Source organism: Phyllobates terribilis, unplaced genomic scaffold (genome assembly GCF_046119375.1).
Source record: "Phyllobates terribilis strain yellow unplaced genomic scaffold, ASM4611937v1 Scaffold_5__5_contigs__length_657084704, whole genome shotgun sequence".
NCBI classification, from domain to species: domain Eukaryota; kingdom Metazoa; phylum Chordata; class Amphibia; order Anura; family Dendrobatidae; genus Phyllobates; species Phyllobates terribilis.
In genome coordinates, this window is record NW_027362765.1 from 402,389,438 (window position 1) to 402,409,891 (window position 20,454).

Below are 20,454 nucleotides of genomic sequence, written 5' to 3' on the forward strand. Positions count from 1 at the left end.
ATCTTGCGGAATTGCATCTGTCATATGGCTTCTGTGCCTGCTCTTGCTGCTGCTGCTCCTAATTTTGGGAAATGTGGAGAATCCTGATTGTGTCTCCATCCATTGGGTTGGCAAAAGTGGGAGAGGTTTGGGTCTCCTTTAAACTACTTGTAGTCTGATGAAATTGATGCCACTTCGGTGATGTTAGGCCCTCATTTAGGGAAATGTGAAGAGTCTTGGTTAGCTCTCCATCTCCTGGGTTGGCTGTACTGGAAGAGATGTGGGTCTTATTTACACTATTCCTACTGTAGTGAAATTGATGCCAGTTTGCAGGTGTCTGCCGTTAATTTTTGAAAATGTGGTGAATCCTGATTGGGTCTCCATCTATTGAGTTGGCTGTAGTGGAAAAGGTTTTGGTCTCCCTTGCAACACTTATACTCTACTGAAATTTATGCCACTTTGGTGGTGTTAGGCCCTCATTTAGGGAAATGTGAACAATCCTGGTTACGTCTCCATCTCTTGGGTTTTCTGTACTGGAAGAGGTGTGGGTCTTATTTACACTATTTCTACTGTAATGAAATTAATTACACTTTGGTGGCGTCTGCCACAAATTTTTGGAAATGTGGAGAATCCTGATTGGGTCTCCATTAATGTTGAGCGAGCATGCTCGACACTGCTCGGTACTCGCCCGAGCATCTCACTACTCAGGATGTTCGGCGAGCACCGAGCATTTCAGGGTTACTCGGGTGGGAGTTCGGGTCTCCGCCCTGCACGTTTGGCTCTCTTGACAGAGCCAATGAACATGCAGGGATTGCCAGCCAGTCACTGTAATGCCGCAGCCATGTTGTTTGTGGGCATTACAGTGATTGGCTGGCCGCACAGCGTCACCTCGAGTATTTAAAACCGGGCACCGCCATCTTGGACACAGTCGCTCCGGATCAGCCAGTGTAGGGTCAGTGCTGCTGAGTTAGGGAGAGATATATAGTGCGAAATAGGAAGTGTAGGGTCTCTAAAGCCTGCCAAATCAAACAAACAGTCCTTCTCAGGACTAATATCCATCTGAGATATCAGGCAGGCAGGCAGGCTGTATAGGAGACGCAGTGGTTATACCAGCAAACGCTGCATTACAGTCCTGTGTGCTCCTGCTGGTAAAATTGCTAGACTTATCCCCCGGTCTCAGGGGCCAGGAAAAATCCTTTTTTTTTCATCTAAATCCAATTTTTTTTTTTCCCTCAGTCAGACTGTAAAAATACGCGTCTTATTAACCTTTTGGTATCCCCCCCCCCTTGAAAAAAAAAAAGAGTGTGTCTGTGACTGTTCAGACACCAATAAATCTGTTTAAAAGACTCTGGTGTGGGCCAGATAACTAGAACTGTGGTTTTGCAGTTCCACGGTTCAAATCTCAGTATTATGTAGCTTTTGGCCTTTTTTCCGTAAATAAAAACAGTAATAGTGTCTCCCTGACTGTTCAGACACAAATATAACTGTTTAAAAGATTCTGGTGTAGGCCAGATAACTAGAACTGTGGTTTTGCAGTTCCACTTTCAAATCTCTGTATTATCCTGCTTTTGACCTTTTTTCCGTAAAAAAAAACAGTAATAGTGTCTCCCTGACTGTTCAGACACAAATATATCTGTTTAAAAGATTCTGGTGTAGGCCAGATAATTATAACTGTGGTTTTCCTCTTCCACGGTTCTATTCTCCTTTTTATTACCCTTTTTCCATTGATCGTGCGAGTGTAAGCTATATTACTTCATTTACAATGGCAAGGGACGTGGAACTGGACGTTCTGGTGATGGTGCTTGTAGCGGACGGGGCCGTGACCAAGGTGAAAATGTGCCACAATCAACAGCCACATCTTCTCGCTCCCACTTCTTGACCGAATTACTAGGGAAGCACACAACAACAAGACCACTATTGCGAACTGATCAGTGTGAACAAGTTATTAATTTTATAGCAGATAATACTTCCAGTTACCACCACCTCCGGTCTGTCTTCCACACAGTCAAGCTTTAGTAGCCATGAGTCTCGACCGCATACTCCTCCTCACCCTGATGCTCCTTCCTCCCACCATGCCGATTGTCATCAGACAGCAACTGATCCCACAGTTGGACACTCTGAAGAGCTGTTCACTGGTCCATTTCCATATTTGTGCCCCTTGCCTGCTCCGCTTGAAGTGGTGGAAGAGGAGATCCCATATAGCGATGCCCAAATATTTGAACAGCCGCGGCCACAGGAAGTCGACGCTGGCAATTTGTCACAAGAGGTGGACGATGACGAGACACAATTGCCACGAAGTGAGGAGGAGGATCGTGGTGCACAAGTGAAAGAGGAGGAGGTGGTGGATGATCTAGTAACTGACCCAACGTGGCAGGAGGACACGCAGAGCGAGGCCAGCAGCACACAGGGGGAGGGAGGCAGAGTACCCCAACAGGCAGGAAGAAGCAGTGTGGTGGCCGCACCCAGAAGGCAGGCAACAGTTCCCCACAACACCAACACGAGGGACGTTGCCAGTACAACCGGTAGGTCTTCCAGTGTCTGGAATTTGTTTAAAGACTCTGCTGATTACCCCAAAAAGGCCATCTGTACCACCTGCCATGCCAGCATTAGCAGGGGTGACAAAACTACAAGCCTGACCACCACCAGCATGATCAGGCACATGACAGCAAAGCACCTGACTTTGTGGGGCGAACCCCAGGGTCCACGACCAGTGTCAGCATGTGTCACCACTGCTTCTTCCGCTGTTGTGCATGTAAGAGTACCTACTGTTGTGCGTGCAAGGCAATCCCCTGTCAATACTGCATGCAAAGATGCCCCCTCCTCTCAATCTTCACTTGTTATGGCAGTTTCTCAAGAAACAGCATCAACGTCCATGTCCACGTCCCACCGCAGCATTCAATTGTCCATATCGCAGACCTTTGAATGAAAGCGCAAAATCGAAGCCAACGCCCCACAGGCCACAGTCCTAAATTCGCACATTTCACGACTGCTTGTGTTGGAAATGCTGCCTTTTAGGCTGGTGGAGACGGAATCCTTCCCCAACCTTATGGCGGTGGCGATCCCTTGGTACTCGGTCCCCAGCCAAAACTATTTTGCCCAGTGTGCCTCCCCGCACTACACAAGCACGTGTCCCAAAACATCTGCCGTGCCCTCAACCACGCAGTTACTGGGAGAGTCCACCTGACAACGGACACGTGGACAAGTGCTTGTGGCCAGGGACGGTACATCTACCTGACAGCACACTGGGTAAACATAGTGGAAGCCGGGACCCAATCGGACCTTGGGATGGAACACATCCTCCCCACACCGAGGATTGCGGGCCCTATGTCAGTCAGCATTGCCCCCACAGTGTACAGCTCCTGCGCATCATCCTCCTCCTCCTCATGTTCAGCCTCCATCTCAGATATCACCCATCAGTTACAAGCTGGAAGCACTGCAGTACTGCCTCAGCCAAGCGGCAACAGGCTGTGCTGAAACTCATAAGCTTAGGTGATAAACCTTACACTGCTTGTGTGTTGTGGACAGCTGTGAAAGAGCAGGCAGATCTGTGGCTGAGACCGCTGAACCTACATCCAGGCATGGTCGTGTGTGACAATGACCGTAACCTGGTGGCGGCTCTGAGGTGAGGCGAGATCACACACGTACTATGCCTGGCTCATGTGCTTAACCTCGTGGTTCAGCGGTTTCTTAAATCGTACCCCGAGTTGCCAGATCTGCTCATCAAAGAACGCCGCCTGTCAGCTCATTTTCAGAAGTCGACTACAGCTTCCGCTGCCCTTGCTGTGTTGCAGCAGCGTTTGCAGCTTCCGGCACACCGACTGGTGTGTGATGTCCCCACATGTTGGAACTCTACCCTCCACATGTTGCAAAGGATTTGTGAGCAGAAGAGAGCAGTTGAGGAGTACCAGCTGCAACCAGGCCATCGATATTCAGGTCAGACTCCACACATAAGACCTCAGGAGTGGACCTGGATGTCTGACATATGTACCATCCTGACAAACTTTGAGGAGTCCACCAAGATGGTGAGTGGCGATGACGCCATCATTAGCATCAGCATCCCACTTGTCTGTCTTTTGCAACGCTCTCTGCAGAGAATTAAAGAGGAGGCATTGCAGCCAGAGTATGATGAGATGGATTAAGAAGCCGTAGCGATTACACACAGCCTCATCTCATCCCAACGTGCATTGGGGGACAATGAGGGAGAGGAGGAGGATGAGGAATATCAGGAGCTGGTATCATGCGCTGTAGACGGTAGTACCTGCACAACTGTCATACCGTCAGTTCAGCGTGGGTTGCCTGAGGACAGGGAGGATCTGGAGGAGGAGGAGGAGAGCATGGTCCGTCGTCATCTTGGTGAGGACACGGAAGTCTTGCCTGTTACCAGTCTGGCATGCATGGCTGACTTTATGTTACGCTGCCTTAACCGTGACCCCCGCATTGTCAAAATGTTGGGTGACAGTCATTACTGGTTGGTGACACTTTTAGACCCCCGCTACAAGGAGAACTTTCACTCTCTTATTCCTGAGGTGGAGAGGTCTACAAAAATGGGGCAGTACCAGAAGGCCCTTGCTGCAGAACTGTTAAAAAAATTCCCATCTGAACACTCTAGCGGCAGAGGTCACAGTTTGTTGCCCAACCAAGGCGTACAGGCGAGAGAGACGCAACTCCAATCCAGCAGAGGCAGGGGAACAGTGTCCACGTTCTGGGACAGTTTTCTGAGTCCTGCCCAGCTTACAGGCCATGAGGCGCGGGGTACTCTCACAAGGTGTGGAAAGTTTCAAAAGATGGTGAGGGAGTACCTTGCCGACCGTACCAGCGTCCTCCATTATTCCTCTGTGCCTTTTAATTATTGGGTATCCAATATGGACACTTGGAATGAACTCGCTCTGTACGCCTTGGAGGTCCTGGCCTGCCCTGCCGCTAGCGTGTTATCGGAGCGTGTTTTTAGTGACGCTGGGGGAATTATAACTGATAAGCGCACTCGCCTGTCAACTGACAATGCTGACAAGCTGACCCTTATCAGCATGAACTAGGGCTGGATTGGGCCAGACTTCTCATCACTACCAAATGACAGCAGAGTAACAAAGAGTCAAATCCACTGTGTTATTTCAGGAGGTGTATTCCCATGCACCGCTTCACACCCACACATGTGTATACGCTTCCTCATTTCAGCTGTATTTTGCTCTTCTCCTTATCCTCAGCCTCCACCACCACTATACCACCAGGGTGACCGTAGTCCATGTTGCCAGCATTGCAAGTTCCTCCGTCCTAATTTTTGGCAGCTTTTGCTTGGAAGGCATAGGCAAAGACTATGGGAGACCCACTCCCCAATAATGGGAATAACGTTTTTAATATGCTGTACTGCTTGGCTCTTGTTTGCCAGCATTGCAAGTTCCTCCGTCCTAATTTTTGGCAGCTTTTACTTGGAAGGCATAGGCAAAGACTATGGGAGACCCACTCCTCAATAATGGGAATAATGTTTTTAATATTCTGTACTTCATGGCTCTTGTTTGCCAGCATTGCAAGTTCCTCTGTCCTAATTTTTGGCAGCTTTTGCTTGGAAGGCATAGGCAAAGACTATGGGAGACCCACTCCCCAATAATGGGAATAACGTTTTTAATATGCTGTACTGCTTGGCTCTTGTTTGCCGGCATTGCAAGTTCCTCCGTCCTAATTTTTGGCAGCTTTTACTTGGAAGGCATAGGCAAAGACTATGGGAGACCCACTCCTCAATAATGGGAATAATGTTTTTAATATTCTGTACTTCATGGCTCTTGTTTGCCAGCATTGCAAGTTCCTCTGTCCTAATTTTTGGCAGCTTTTGCTTGGAAGGCATAGGCAAAGACTATGGGAGACCCACTCCCCAATAATGGGAATAATGTTTTGAATATGCTGTACTGCATGGCTCTTGTTTGCCAGCATTGCAAGTTCCTCCATCCTAATTTTTGGCAGCTTTTGCTTGGAAGGCATAGGCAAAGACTATGGGAGAACCACTCCCCAATAATGGGAATAATGTTTTTAATATGCTGTACTGCATGGCTCTTGTAAGGGGCATGAAAACCGTCTTGTTAAGCAACTCTGAACTCCACGCCTCTTCCAAGGGGCAATAAAACCATCTTGTTAAGTTACTGTGACCTCCACGTCTCTTCCAAGGGGCATTAGAACCGTCTTGTTAAGCTACTGTGACCTACACCACTCTTTCAAGGGGCATTAAAACCGTCTTGTTAAGCTAGTGTGACCTTCACCACTCTACCAAGGGGCATTGATATTGTCTTTTTATTCCACTGTGACCTTCACCACTCTTCCAAGGGGCATTAAAACTGTCTTGTTAAGCTACTGTGACCTCCACCACTCTTCCAAGGGGCATTAAAACCATTTTGTTAAGCTACTGTGACCTCCACCACTCTTCCAAGGGGCATTAATATTGTCTTTTTATTCCACTGCGACCTCCACCACTCTTCCAAGGGGCATTAAAACTGTCTTGATAAGCTACTGTGACCTCCACCACTCTTCCAAGGGGCATTAAAACTGTCTTGTTAAGCTACTGTGACCTCCACCACTCTTCCAAGGGGCATTAAAACTGTCTTGTTAAGCTACTGTGACCTCCACCACTCTTCCAAGGGGCATTAAACCCATCTTGTTAAGCTACTGTGACCTCCACCACTCTTCCAAGGGGCATTGATATTGTCTTTTTATTCCACTGCGACCTCCACCACTCTTCCAAGGGGCATTAAAACTGTCTTGTTAAGCTACTGTGACCTCCACCACTCTTCCAAGGGGCATTAAAACCATCGTGTTAAGCTCCTGTGACTTCCACCACTCTTCCAAGGGGCATTAAAACTGTCTTGTTAAGCTATTGTGACCTCCATGTCTCTTCCAAGGGGCATTAAAACCTTCTTGTTAAGCTACTGTGACCTCCACCACTCTTCCAAGGGGCATTAAAACTGTCTTGTTAAGCTACTGCGACCTCCACCACTCTTTCAAGGGGCATTAAAACCGTCTTGTTAAGCTACTGTGACTTCCACCACTCTTCCAAGGGGCATTAAAACTGTCTTGTTAAGCTACTGTGACCTCTACCACTCTTCCAAAGGGGCATTAAAACCGTCTTGTTAAGCTACTGTGACCTACACCACTCTTCCAAGGGGCATTAAAACCGTCTTGTTAAGCTACTGTGACCTCCACCACTCCTCCAAGGGGCATTAAAACCGTCTTGTTAAGCTACTGTGACTTCCACCACTCTTCCAAGGGGCATTGATGTTGTCTTTTTATTCCACTGCGACCTCCACCACTCTTCCAAGGGGCATTAAAACTGTCTTGTTAAGCTACTGTGACCTCCACGTCTCTTCCAAGAGGCATTAGAACCGTCTTGCTAAACCACTCTGAATTCCACGTCTCATCCAAGGGGCATTAAAACCGTCTTATTAAGCTACCGTGACCTCCGCCACTCTTCCAAGGGGCATTAAAACCATCTTGTTAAGCTACTGTGACCTCCACCACTCTTCCAAGGGGCATTAAAACCATCTTGTTAAGCTACTGTGACTTCCACCACTCTTCCAAGGGGCATTGATGTTGTCTTTTTATTCCACTGCGAACTCCACCACTCTTCCAAGGGGCATTAAAACTGTCTTGTTAAGCTACTGTGACCTCCACGTCTCTTCCAAGGGGCATTAAAACCGTCTTGCTAAACCACTCTGAATTCCACGTCTCATCCAAGGGGCATTAAAACCATCTTATTAAGCTACCGTGACCTCCGCCACTCTTCCAAGGGGCATTAAAACCATCTTGTTAAGCTACTGTGACCTCCACCACTCTTCCAAGGGGCATTAAAACCATCTTGTTAAACCACTCTGAACTCCACAGCTTTTCCAAGGGGGATTAAAACTGTCTTCTTAAGCCACTCTGAACTCCACAGCTCTTCCAAGGGGCATTGAACTGTTCTTTTTAATTACCTCTAACCTCCACGACATTGCATTTCCTCCTAATTTTAGTCAGCTTTTGCTTTTCAATACATAAGCGAACACTAAGGGAGACCCACTCCCCAATAATGGGTAGAAGGTTTTTAGTACGCTGTAATCCACGTCTCTTTCAAGGGGAATTGCAGTTCCTCATAATTTTTGGAAAGCCTTCCATTCACTGCTTAGACCAACAGTATACAGGAGACCCAGTTGCTATAAATGGAAAAAATGGTTTAGTTAAGGCATCCATGTCACTTCCAAGAGGCATTGGAGTGCCTCGAAATTTTTGGTATGCTTTGCACTCACTGTATGCCCTATAACTGTGTAGCTGAACCGCTCCTTTTGGTACAGAAACATATCCTACAAGACATGTGTGGTTGACTGGCCTGATATTGATGTGAATGGTCCCTGTTCCTCCAGCTCTTTCTCCTTTGCCACCACCTCATCCATCATTCATCACCAGAAGCTTTGTTTTAACAGGAGTCATAGAACTGGGATAGTAGCAGGAAAACATCCAGCAATCCTCAGAGGCGGTAGGATATGCGTCAAAACTCTGACCACCTCAGGCCTAGCCGCTACTACAGACATGCGCTTGCATTCCAAGGAACAGAAAGCTAAGGAGATGGTTAGCCTCATGATCATGAATAATTTACTCATTGTGCAGGAGGCTGACCACTGCTGCTGTCTACCTTCTGAACTTTGTGTTGAAGCCTGATTGACCCAGGACCTGCAATCCTCTCTGTCTGGAGGACGTGTTGCATCCCAGTGTCCAACTGTGTCCCGGCTTCCACAATATTAACCCAGTGTGAAGGCATCAGTCAGATGGACCATACCTGGCCACATTCACTTGTCCACGTGTTTGTGGTTAGGCTGTCCTTCAAATAGGGGTGGCTGGGGACCGAGTATGGACACTCGGCCGCCCCCTGGCGGCTGGGCACCAAGCGTGGACACCCGGCCGCCGGGCGGCTAGGGACTGAGTATGGATACCAGGCCGCCGACGCAGCCATAACGTGGTGGCCAGAATCCGCCCCCACATGCCTAAAAGGCCTAATTTCAAGTGCAAGCAAGCAGTATGGTATTGCAGGCTGGGGGTGGGTGGGTGGCAGGCTGCATACTTGCGCTTGCATTGCAAGGAATGGGGGAGGTACAATTGAACACTGCCCTGGGACAAGGACTTGCATGGGGATAGTTGCAAGTCTGCATCTTCTGATGCGGCAAGGATGACTTCTGATGGGCACACTTTTAGGCAGTGATCTGGGTGTCAGAGATGCTTCCAGGGGTCTTCCCCATGCTGTTCCCATGTCTTTTCAGCACTGTATGCATGTGTCACACAGCACATGGCCATATAAGGTTGTAAAATGTTAAAATGAAATTTCCCGGTGAATGCTTTTGTCACGGTTAAAAGCAATACAAAAGTGCAAAAAAGCAAAAAAATGCTACTTGTGAACATAGCCCAAGGTGTGGAGGAGTATTTTTGTTTTTGGTTATTTATTTTACCTTATACACAAGTCTTTACCCTGGAAAGGATGTTCCTTAACATATTTCACAGGAAAACTGTTTCAGTTTCGTTTTTGAACGTTTTATTGTGAGCCCATAAAAGTGGATTAATACCTCTGACCACGTTGTTGACAGCAATGACCTGGGGGTCAGAAATGCTTCCTGGGGCGATCCCCATGCTGTCCCCATGTCATTTGAGCACTGTCACTATCGTTTTGGGCACTTTTTAGGCTTTCTACAGACTGCCGGGGGTACCGCCGCAAAAATGCTAGGGTCTCCCATAGACTAACATTGGGCTCGTTGCTCGGGTCGAGCACCCGAGTATCACGGTGAGCTCGGCCCGAGCTTCGAGCACCTGAGCATTTTAGTGCTCGCTCAACACTAGTCTCCATCTATTGGGTTGGCTGTAGTGGAAGAGGTTTTGGTCTCCTTTGCGATACTTATACTCTAGTGAAATTTATGCCACTTTGGTGCTGTTAGGCCCTCATTTAGGGAAATGTGAACAGTCCTGTTTAGGTCTCCATCTCCTGGGTTGGCTGTACTGGAAGAGGTGTGGGTCTTATTTACACTATTTCTACTGTAGTGAAATTGATTACACATTGTTAGTGTCTGCCACTAATTTTTGGAAATGTGGAGAATCCTGATTGGGTCTCCATCTATTGGGTTTGGCTGTAGTGCAAGAGGTTTCTGTCTCCATTAAACTACTTCTACTCTGGTGAACTCGATGCCACTTTGATGGTGTCTGCCACTAATTTTTGTAAATGTGGAGTATCCTGATTGGGTCTCCATTGGGCTTGGCTGTATTGGAAGAATTGTTGGTCACCATTATACTAGTTCTACTATAGTGAAATTAATTGTTTGGTGCAGATATTTTTGTCACAGGGGTACACAAGATAGAATCGAAATTGGTTTTCTTAGTACCATGGTATATAAACCATCTCATTCACCCCCTCAACTGACCTATCCATCTCAGTGAATGGCTGCCCACTGTCCCCAGTCCTGCAATCTTGACTCTGATCTGTCCTTCAAATGTCAGATCCAAGCCTTTTCCACTTGCTGCTGTCTCCAATTCCAAAGTATTTCGGGGATCCGCACATTCCTCAACCATGCATCTAGAAAAACAACAGTGCATGCCCTCATCATCTCCTGCCTCTTTTACTACAAGCTCCTGCTCTGTGGCCTCCCTTCAACCACTCTCGCTCCCCTCCAATCTATCCTAAAGTGTGCTGGACGATTAATCCACCTGTCACCTCTCTATTCCCTGGCCTCTCCCCTCTGTCAATCCCTGCACTGGCTCCCCGTTGCCGAGATACTCCAGTTGAAAAGCCTAACTTTAGCATACCAAGCCATTGAAAACATGTGTCCTCCAAACATCTGTGACCTAGTCTCCCTTTACTAGTTACCTGCACGCAACCTCCCATCCTTCCAAGATCTCCTTCTCTACTTCCCTCTTATCTCTTCTTGTCACAATTGCAAACAAGATTTGTCCGGTGCATCTCTGCTACTGTATAAATCTGTACCCCAACACATCAGACTGTCGTTTACCATGGAAACCTTGAAAAAGAAGCTGAAAACCCACTTCTTGTGACAAGAGTACAATTTATGGTAACTCTCGCTCCAGCATACCGCTGCACGACTAGCTGTACCCAGACCTACTGTATCCTCCCCCATCCCTTGCAGATTGTTTGTGCGCCCTCGCAGGCAGGGTCCTCTCTCCTCTTGTACCAGTCGGTGACCCCTTTTTGACATGTAAAGCGCCACGGAATAAATGTTGCTGTCATAGTAATAATAATTATAGTACTTGTACTCTGGGTCAATTGATGGCACTTCCCTGCTGTCTACACCTAATTTGATGTGTTTTGGCAGCCTTTGGGCCCATTTGTAGGTGTTGTATACGCATCTTTTTGGTCCCTCCATTGACTCCTATGGTGTTCGGGAATGTTCATCGAATGTTAGACAAACAAATTTGGCGAATGTCTATTTCTTCGACAAATTTTTTCGAACCAAACATTGAAATGTTCGCTCATCTCTAGTCATGACGTTGGAAAATATTTTTAAACCTTACAACACCCAGTGACCTCTGAGGCCTTGGATGCAGCTGGAAGTCCCGGTCCTACAGTGAGGACACTGGAGATGCGGCATGTGACGGCGGAAAAAATGGCATGGGGGACCAGATGGCGGGCAATGAGCAGCAGAAGTGACTAGAATGGTGAGTGGTGAGGTTAATATTAGGCTTGATGACCAGCATGTTTGCTGAATTCATGCAGAGTGAATTACAAAAAAAACCTTTAGGCTGTGTGCCCACGATGCGTTTTTTAAGCATTTCCACAGCTGCAAAAACGCTGCAGAAACGCTTAAAAAATGCATGGTAGAAGTCCTGCCATATCCCCCAATGATAATCCGCATGAGTTGTCAAGCACTTTCCAAGTGATGCTAAAATCGCTTGGAAAGCGCTTGACACCCGCATGCGGAAATGCAAGTGAAGAACGCTTCACATCCGCATGTCCCTGGCAGGAAAAACGCATGTACAATCCGCATGTACAATCCGCATGTACAATCCGCATGTGTTTTTTTTCTGTCAGGGGAGATGCAGAAACGCTCAGGAAAAAATCCGGAGCATTTCTGCGTCGTGGGCACATAGCCTTAGTCTAGAGAATACAAATTTTTGTAATACTCAAGTAGAATTCAATTCCACACGAGCAACTTTGTCCATCTCTAGTTGTGATCTTTTGTTGACCATTTATGTGTGAGTAAAGTCTAATATTTTATATGATTGTTACGGTAAAATATGAAAAATTATATAAAAAAAATTAAAATATTAACAAATTGGATAGTTTATTTTATCTATCTAAAATACACAATTGTGTTTTTGGTGCGCTTTATATTTTCTTTGAATAAACAGATTTCTCTATTCACCATCTGTGCCACTCCATGTGGTATTTGATGGGTTGGCTATTGAGTTGCATTGATCCTTGGCTTAAATGTTTGACCGGGTAATCGATTGTGTCAATCCTCGGTTTTGTATATGACCGCTGTGTATCGTGTCTCGCCCAGTTTTCTAAGGAATACTATTAGCTGGTATTTTGCATCTTATTGTCTCTGTAGAGGGAGTGACAGCTTCCTCCACTTTGGTCAGGGCTGATTCTCTCTTTTGGTCTGGAAAACGATGTTCTTGCCACCTGAAAAATAAAATCTGGCAAAAATAGATGCAACATAATAGTCTATGGGTGCATTACATATGACTATGGCTATGACTATACTGCTTTTCTGCATAATTGGAGATAAACTTTAACTATTTTCACCACTTTTATAGTTATGAATAAATCACCAATAGTGACTGACTACCCAAGCGATAAAAGGTAAAATTGCACTTAAGTTGAATGCATAATTTTAATGCCTTTGCTATTGCAATATTTCACTCCTATATCTACAGTCTGACGAAATTTTGACATAAATCCTCTTATCCCTCATTATTTTGTTTTCCCTTTTCTTCCAAGTCTCTTTGTATTGTGACTTTACTGCACCGTTTTATTACATAGCTTATAAACTTGAGGAGTCCAACAAAATGTTAGAGGTCAGGGAACTATGAAGAAAATTCATCTCTGATCCATAATATTTTATTGCCGTCTTCTCGGATGCTTCTTACACAGTAACCTAATAATGGAGGCCTTAGCACTAACTGTGATATATTGTAAATTAAGATACAGTGATGATGTGAAATCGGAAGACGACGACCGGGTGGGTCAGTAAAGTGGAAAGACAGTAATATCGCTCGGCATACTTAGCACCATTTACTCTGTACAAGCTATATATTGCATTTGTCCAACAGTATTGTAGATGTTATAAAGGGATCGCTTGCCTGTTCAGGGGAGAGTGTCCCTCCATACTCTAAGTCCTTGTGCTACATCACCACCAGTCAGCCTCCTTAACCCTCTTGCAGCTATATAAATAGCCCAAAGTACTATTCCCCAGCATGTCTGCTTTACCTTTTAGCGGCCTTAAATATAGTAAGTGTCCCCCCCTTCTGGAAGACTGTGATACAGTCCATTTTAACTTCCATAGTCAGTCTCCTTTTCCCTCTGGCAGCCTTATGCCACGTTCACACATTCAATATTTGGTCAGTATTAGTATTAATTAATTAATTAGCATTTATAATCCAAAATCAGAAGTGGAACAAGTAAGTGTTCACCCACCTCTGGCACACTTCCATACAGTCCCTAGTAAGTTCCCCAGTCAGTCTCATTTTCCTTCTTTTTTCAGCTTGAAATATAGTCTCCAGAAAGTCTCTTTTCTCCTCTGCCAGTCTTAACCATAAAGCAGTTCCCAGTAAGTCCCCCGATGACGGTCCTCTTCCCTCAGTCAGATTTTCATACAGTTCTTAGTAAGTTCCACAGTCAGTCTCCTTTCCCCTCTTTCCCCTCTGCAGCTTTAGATATAATCCTTAATAAATACTCTTCTCCCTCTGGCAGCCTTAAACATAATCCCCACTAACTTCCTCAGTAAGTGTCCTCACCATGTTGACAGACTTTGAAACAGTCCCTAGAAGAATCACCAGTCAGTCCTTCTGCAGCTTTAAATATAGACCTTTGTATGATTCCAGTCTTCTGTCTACTCTAGTCCCTGGTAATCTTTATATATGGTCTCCAGAAATTTCCCTATTTAGTTTCCTTTGCCTTCTGGCAGCCATAGAGGGAATGTCCTTTCAGGGACAATTTTTTTAATATTATATAACTCAACATATTAAAATTAGAGATGAGCGTTGTTCTACTCGAACTGTTCGCCAATCTCAAATTCAAGCTGTTTTGGGCGGTGTTCGAGCCGTTCGGCGAACACGAACAATTTGAGAAAAATTCGGCTGTTCGAGGTTATGTTCGATAACTGTTCGTGCACCAAAATCATAACTGGATTTTTTCTCAGTAATGATGAAAATTAATGTTAATACGCAGTTTGAGTGTACAGCGGGGTGGGGGGAAGGGCAGGGGATGGATCTCTGCAGGAACAATGAAGATCTCCATTTTTTTTTTCTCTTTCCCGCATTTACAGTGGGGAGGTGCAATCTGTCAGCCTATCAGCAGCGCACACACGGAGCGAAGTGCTTTTTTTCACACAAGCAAGGGCATGTGTCATTGGCAGTGTATGTCACATGTCCTTGCCCTATAAGACCAAGCCATTTTCCCCGTCGCCACCATTTTCTCACTGCTGCAGCTGCGTGTTAGACGGCACCGCTGTTGCTGTGTGCGCTATACCTTGTTAATTTCAAGCCAATTTTCGCACAAATCTACAGATAGCTTGGGAGTAGGGAATAGTTGTGATTGCAGTCCTTTTAAGGACTAGGTTACAGCATTTCCTACGACTTTTATCAGGCAGGTCTGTGCTCTTAAATAGATAGATTGTGGGAGTAAAGACTAATTGTAATTGGAGTCCTTTTCAGGACTAGGTTACATCAGTTCCTATCAGTTTTTGCCAGGCAGGTCTGTGCCAGTGCTGTGCAAGTTTTTTTCACAGCATTTGGCTGAATCTAGCAAAGCTAATCCTTTTTGGCCTATTGCAGAGTGTGTTAGTCAGTGGAGTAGCCTATCTGTGTTGCAAGATATACCACCTGTGTATAGAATACCAATTTTTTTACTGCACCTAGTGAAGTAAAATCTTTTGGGCATAGCATCATTCTATTAGTCCATCTATACTGACCTCCATCAGGTTGCAAATTGAATATAATTTTTTTCTGCATCTAGCTCTGAAAAAATATTGGGCTTCTAGCTGTGTGTGGGACTTGTTGTATTAGTCCATCTATACTGACCTCCATCAGGTTGCAAACTGCATATATTTTTTTCTTCATCTACCTCTGAAAAAATATTGGGCTTCTAGCTGTGTGTGGGACTTGTTCTATTAATCCATCTATACAGACCTCCATCAGGTTGCAAACTGAATATATTTTTTTCTGCATCTAGCTCTGAAAAAATATTTGGCCTTCTAGCAGTGTGTGGGACTTTCTCTATTAGTCCATCTATACTGACCTCCATCAGGTTGCAAATTGAATATAATTTTTTTCTGCATCTAACCCAGCCAATAGTTTTGGCCTAATACCACAGTTTGGCCACTCAGCTCTGCTCGGTTCCCATCCATTGTTTTTTTGTGCAAACAACTCCAGAGTTGGAAAAAGGCCTGCTGCTGGTGGAAAGGGGAATAGGCGTGTTGGGAAGGGGAAAAAAGGTTGTGTCCGTGGGGTAGGTGTTAAAGCAACAGTAACATCTGCAGAAGAAAGACCATCTTCCAGCCAAACTAAGATGTCTACTTCTTTTAGCGGACAATGTGATAAGATCCCTTTCTTACAGCCACGCCAATCGCTACAAATTCCAGATGAGGCACAAAAACAGCAGGTGCTTCAACGGATATCAAGTGCTCCTTTAAGTGGGCTCTCCTCCACATCAACTTCAACATCACAAATACTCCAGTCCTCAAAGGTGTCACCCAAATCGCACTTGCTTCCTCACAGCTCCCAAATCTCCAGCTGCCCGTCTGAGTATGAGGTAGAACAGATGGTTGAGTCTGCAGAGCTGTTTACTCATACTATAGCCTGGGAATCAGAGGTCGACTCCAGCGCTTCTGTGAATCCAGACGAGGAAATGATCTGCACTGATGCCCAGAATCTTTATGAGTCGGATCCAGGACCAGACGCAGAAGGTTCTGACCATAATGTAGACCCTCATTCCCAAACTGTAACTCCTGTTGGTGGAGACAATGAGGAAGACGATGATAAGACTCAAATACCTGATTGGAGCGACAACTTTAGTTTTTTGTCAGGGCAGGAACAGGTTGGCTCTGAGGACGACGGGTGTGATAACGCACAGGGTGATGATGATGAGGTTGGAGATCCCACTTACTGTCAACCCACAGTCAGCCAAGAGATGAGGTCAGCAGAGGAGGTGGAGGAAGATGCTAGTGACGACGAGGTCAGGTTGCGCCTTCCTGGACAGAGACGTAGTACTGGAAGCACGTCAACAACTGCATCCTCAAACACAACTCTGCCTCTCACCACAAGTCGTGGTGGCTCTTCAGGTCGCACGGGTGCTAAGCCTTGCATAGCCTGGGCATTTTTTCAGATCGATAAAGATGACCCAACTCGTGTTATCTGTAACATTTGTCAGCAAAAGCTAAGTAGAGGCCAAAAAATACATAGTTTGAGTACTTCATGCATGAACCGGCACATGGACATGAAGCATAAGTTGCAGTGGGAAGCTCAGTGTGCTACAATGCGGCCTAGCCGGCCTGGCCAACCACCGTCTGCCATATCTTGTGCATCCGCGGCCTCTTCATCCTCTGTGACTGGGGGGACAGCAATCACACCTGTTTTGGGGCGCAGACCTGCCACCTCTTTACCCGCAACAGCCAGCGTGATTGGCAGGTCATCATTTTCTTTGGAGGTGGTAACACCAGCTGGTGTTGAGCGCTGTCCGACATCGATAGCACCACCTTTGGATCAAGGCAACCTAACATGTCCGCCTGCATCTTCCTCACAGACCGGCAGTTTGCCGGGGACACCCTTATCAACCCCGTCTAAGCACAATAGCCAGCCCTCGGTCCCTCAGATGTGGACAAGTAAAAGACCATTTCCTCCTAGCCATGAGAAAGCTAAGAGGTTGAATTTCACCATCTGCAAGTTCTTGGCTACAGAAATGCTGCCTTTCCGCCTGATGGACACAGAGGATTTTCGAGACCTTATGTCCGTCGCAGTGCCCCAGTACCAGATGCCCAGTCGGCACTACTTCTCAAAGAAAGGTGTGCCTGCGCTCCACCAGCATGTCGCACACAACATCACCGCTTCTTTGAGAAACTCTGTGTGTGACAGGGTGCATTTCACCACAGACACTTGGACGAGTAGGCATGGACAGGGGTGTTACATGTCGCTGACTGGGCACTGGGTAACTATGGTGACAGCAGGACAAGGGGCTGCTGTCCAATTCTTGCCGTCCCCACGAGTTGTGCGTCAATCCTCTTTATGTCAAAGTTCCTCCACTGCTTCTGCCTCCTCAACCTCCTCTCGGTCTTCCACCTGCACCCAAAGCCTGTCTGGTCATGCCACAAGCTTTCTAACTGCGCAGAAGGGATCCTGCACACCTCCTTACTATGCTGGCAGTAGGGTTCAACGTCATCAGGCGGTTTTTACATTGAAATGTCTGGGAAATGTGAGTCACACAGCTGAGGAGTTGTGGTCAGCTCTGGAGAACCAATTTCATGAATGGTTGTCTCCACTGGACCTGAAACCAGGGAAGGCCGTGTGCGACAATGCTGCAAACCTGGGTGCGGCCCTTTGCCGGGGCAATGTCACACACGTGCCTTGTATGGCTCACGTGTTGAACCTGGTTGTCCAGCAATTTTTAGCCCACTATCCCAGACTAAATGGCCTTCTGCAGAGGGCACGGTCGCTGTGTGCTCACTTTCGCCGCTCGCATCCCGCAGCTCAGCGACTTACATCTCTACAGAAGTCGTTGGGCCTGCTACTTCACCGGCTAAAATGCGATGTGCCTACCCGGTGGAATTCAACTCTGCACATGTTGCAGCGACTGTGGCAGCACCGACAAGCCCTGGTGCAATACGTTCTGACGTATAGCCTGGGCCAACGAGATCCAGAGGTGGGGCAAATCACGCTGGAGGCGTGGTCTCAGATCAGGGACCTATGCACCCTTCTGCACAGTTTTGAAATGGCGACGAAGATGTTTAGTGCTGACGATGCCATTATCAGCATGACTATTCTGGTGATTTACATGCTGGAGCACATGTTAAACAGAATTCGGAGTCAGGTGGTGGCACAAGAGGAGGTGGAGGAAGTAGAGGAGGAGGAGTTGTATGCGGAAGGGCTAACATCTGCAAGGTCCAGACGGTCGGCAGCACCAAGGCGGCAGGCATGTGAGGGTGGGGGAGATGGTTTTACCAGGGCGCATGGTAGCAGCCAAACTAGTGAGGAAGGTGCAGGAGCCCAGGAAGAAGTGGAGGACGAACTGATGGAAGACTCATCAGATGAGGGAGACCTTGATCACATTTCTGTTGTGCGAGGTTGGGGGGAGAGGACAAAGGAAGGAAGCATGATTGTTACCTCGCCACCAACACAACAGGGACTTGGTGCTCCTGGATGCGCAACACACATGAGTGCCTTCTTGCTGCACTACCTGCAACATGACCCTCGAATTGTGAGAATTAGAAATAATCCTGACTACTGCGTTGCCACACTGTTAGATCCCCGGTACAAAAGTAAATTTGCAGAAATTATTCCTGCCATAGAAAGGGATGCACGCATGCAGGAGTATCAGCAGAGACTGTTGCAGAATCTTACATGTGCTTTTCCACAAAATACCAGTGGTGCACGTAGTGAATCTCACAGTTCCAACTTGCCAACCGTGGGACCGTCAAGTGTTCAGCACTCAAACCGTAACAGAACCACAGTATCTGCTGGTAACATCAATTTTGCGGAATCATTTCACCACTTTTTTAGCCCATCCTTTGCAAGGCCACAGGAGACAAGAAGTCTGACACATAGTCAACGCCTAGAGACGATGGTACAGGAGTATCTCCAAGTAAACATTGAAGCCACGACTGTGTCACTGGACCCTTGCTCTTTTTGGGCTTCCAATCTGGATAAATGGCCGGAGCTAGCCACTTACGCCTTGGAGATCTTGTCATGCCCCGCAGCCAGCGTTCTGTCTGAACGTGTGTTCAGCGCTGCTGGTGGTGTGCTGACAGATAAGCGCACGCGGCTCTCCACTGATAATGTAGACAGACTCACGTTCATAAAGATGAACAAATCATGGATCCGAAACGACTTTTCTACCCCTGTGTCATCCTGGGGAGAGTAAAATCTTGATGATTGGTTAAAATCACCCTACCAAACGTTTTAAGCTTTCAAATTACTAATCATGTTTATCTGTATCTTGGCTGGAAAATAATTTGGGCTTTGTAGCAGTGTGCAGCACTGATTCTATTAGGCCATCTATAATAAGCTCCACCAGATTTAAAATTACTAATCATGTTTATCTGTATCTTGACTGGAAAATAATTTGGGCTTTGTAGCAGTGTGCAGCACTGATCCTATTAGGCCATCTATACTAAAGCTTCACCAGATTTAAAATCAATAATAATTTTTAGCTGTATCTAGCCCGGAAAATAATTTTGGGGCTCCGAGATGCGCAAGACACATAAGTGCCTTCTTGCTGCACTACCTGCAGCATGACCCTCATATTGTCAGAATTCGAAGTAATCATGACTACTGGGTTGCCACACTCTTAGATCCCCCAAACTTTTCGATCAACCTTTTCATTTTAATAAAGACCAAAAAAAATTTTTGAAATTATAAGCATTAGCAGGTTGTTAGAAACTGAAATCAAACAGTTTTCAACTCAAAACTTTATTCTAGGTGATGTTACATTTTCACATAGGACCCCTTGTTCGAAAGGAGCTTCTGAACTCTCTCGTCCATTGAATTTGTCAGGTTTTGGATGGTTTCTGCTTCAATTGTTTTGCATGAGGACAGAATACCCTCCCAGAGCTGTTGCTTAGATGTGAACTGCCTCCCGCCATCATAGACACTCCTTTTAATGATGCTCCAAAGGTTCTGAATGGGGTAGAGGTCAGGGGAGCATGGGGGTCACACCATAAGTTTGTCCCCTTTTATTCCCATATCAGCCAGAGATGCAGATGTTTTATGTGCAGCATGAGATGGTGCATTATCATGCAGAAAAATGATCTTGCTGTGAAATACACGGTTCTTCTTCTTGAACCATGGCAGGAAGTGCTGTTTGAGAAAATCCACATACATTATGGAGTTCATCTTTAGCGCCTTCAGGGATCCTAAAGGGGCCGACAATCTCTCTCCCCATGATTCCAGCCCAAAACATTACTCCACCTCCTCCTTGTTGGCGCTGTAGCCGTGTTTGCGTGGGGTGTCCATCAACCAGCCATCCTCCACTCCATCCATCTGGACCATCGAGCGCTGCACGGCACTCATCCGTGAACAAAACAGTTTTGAAATCAG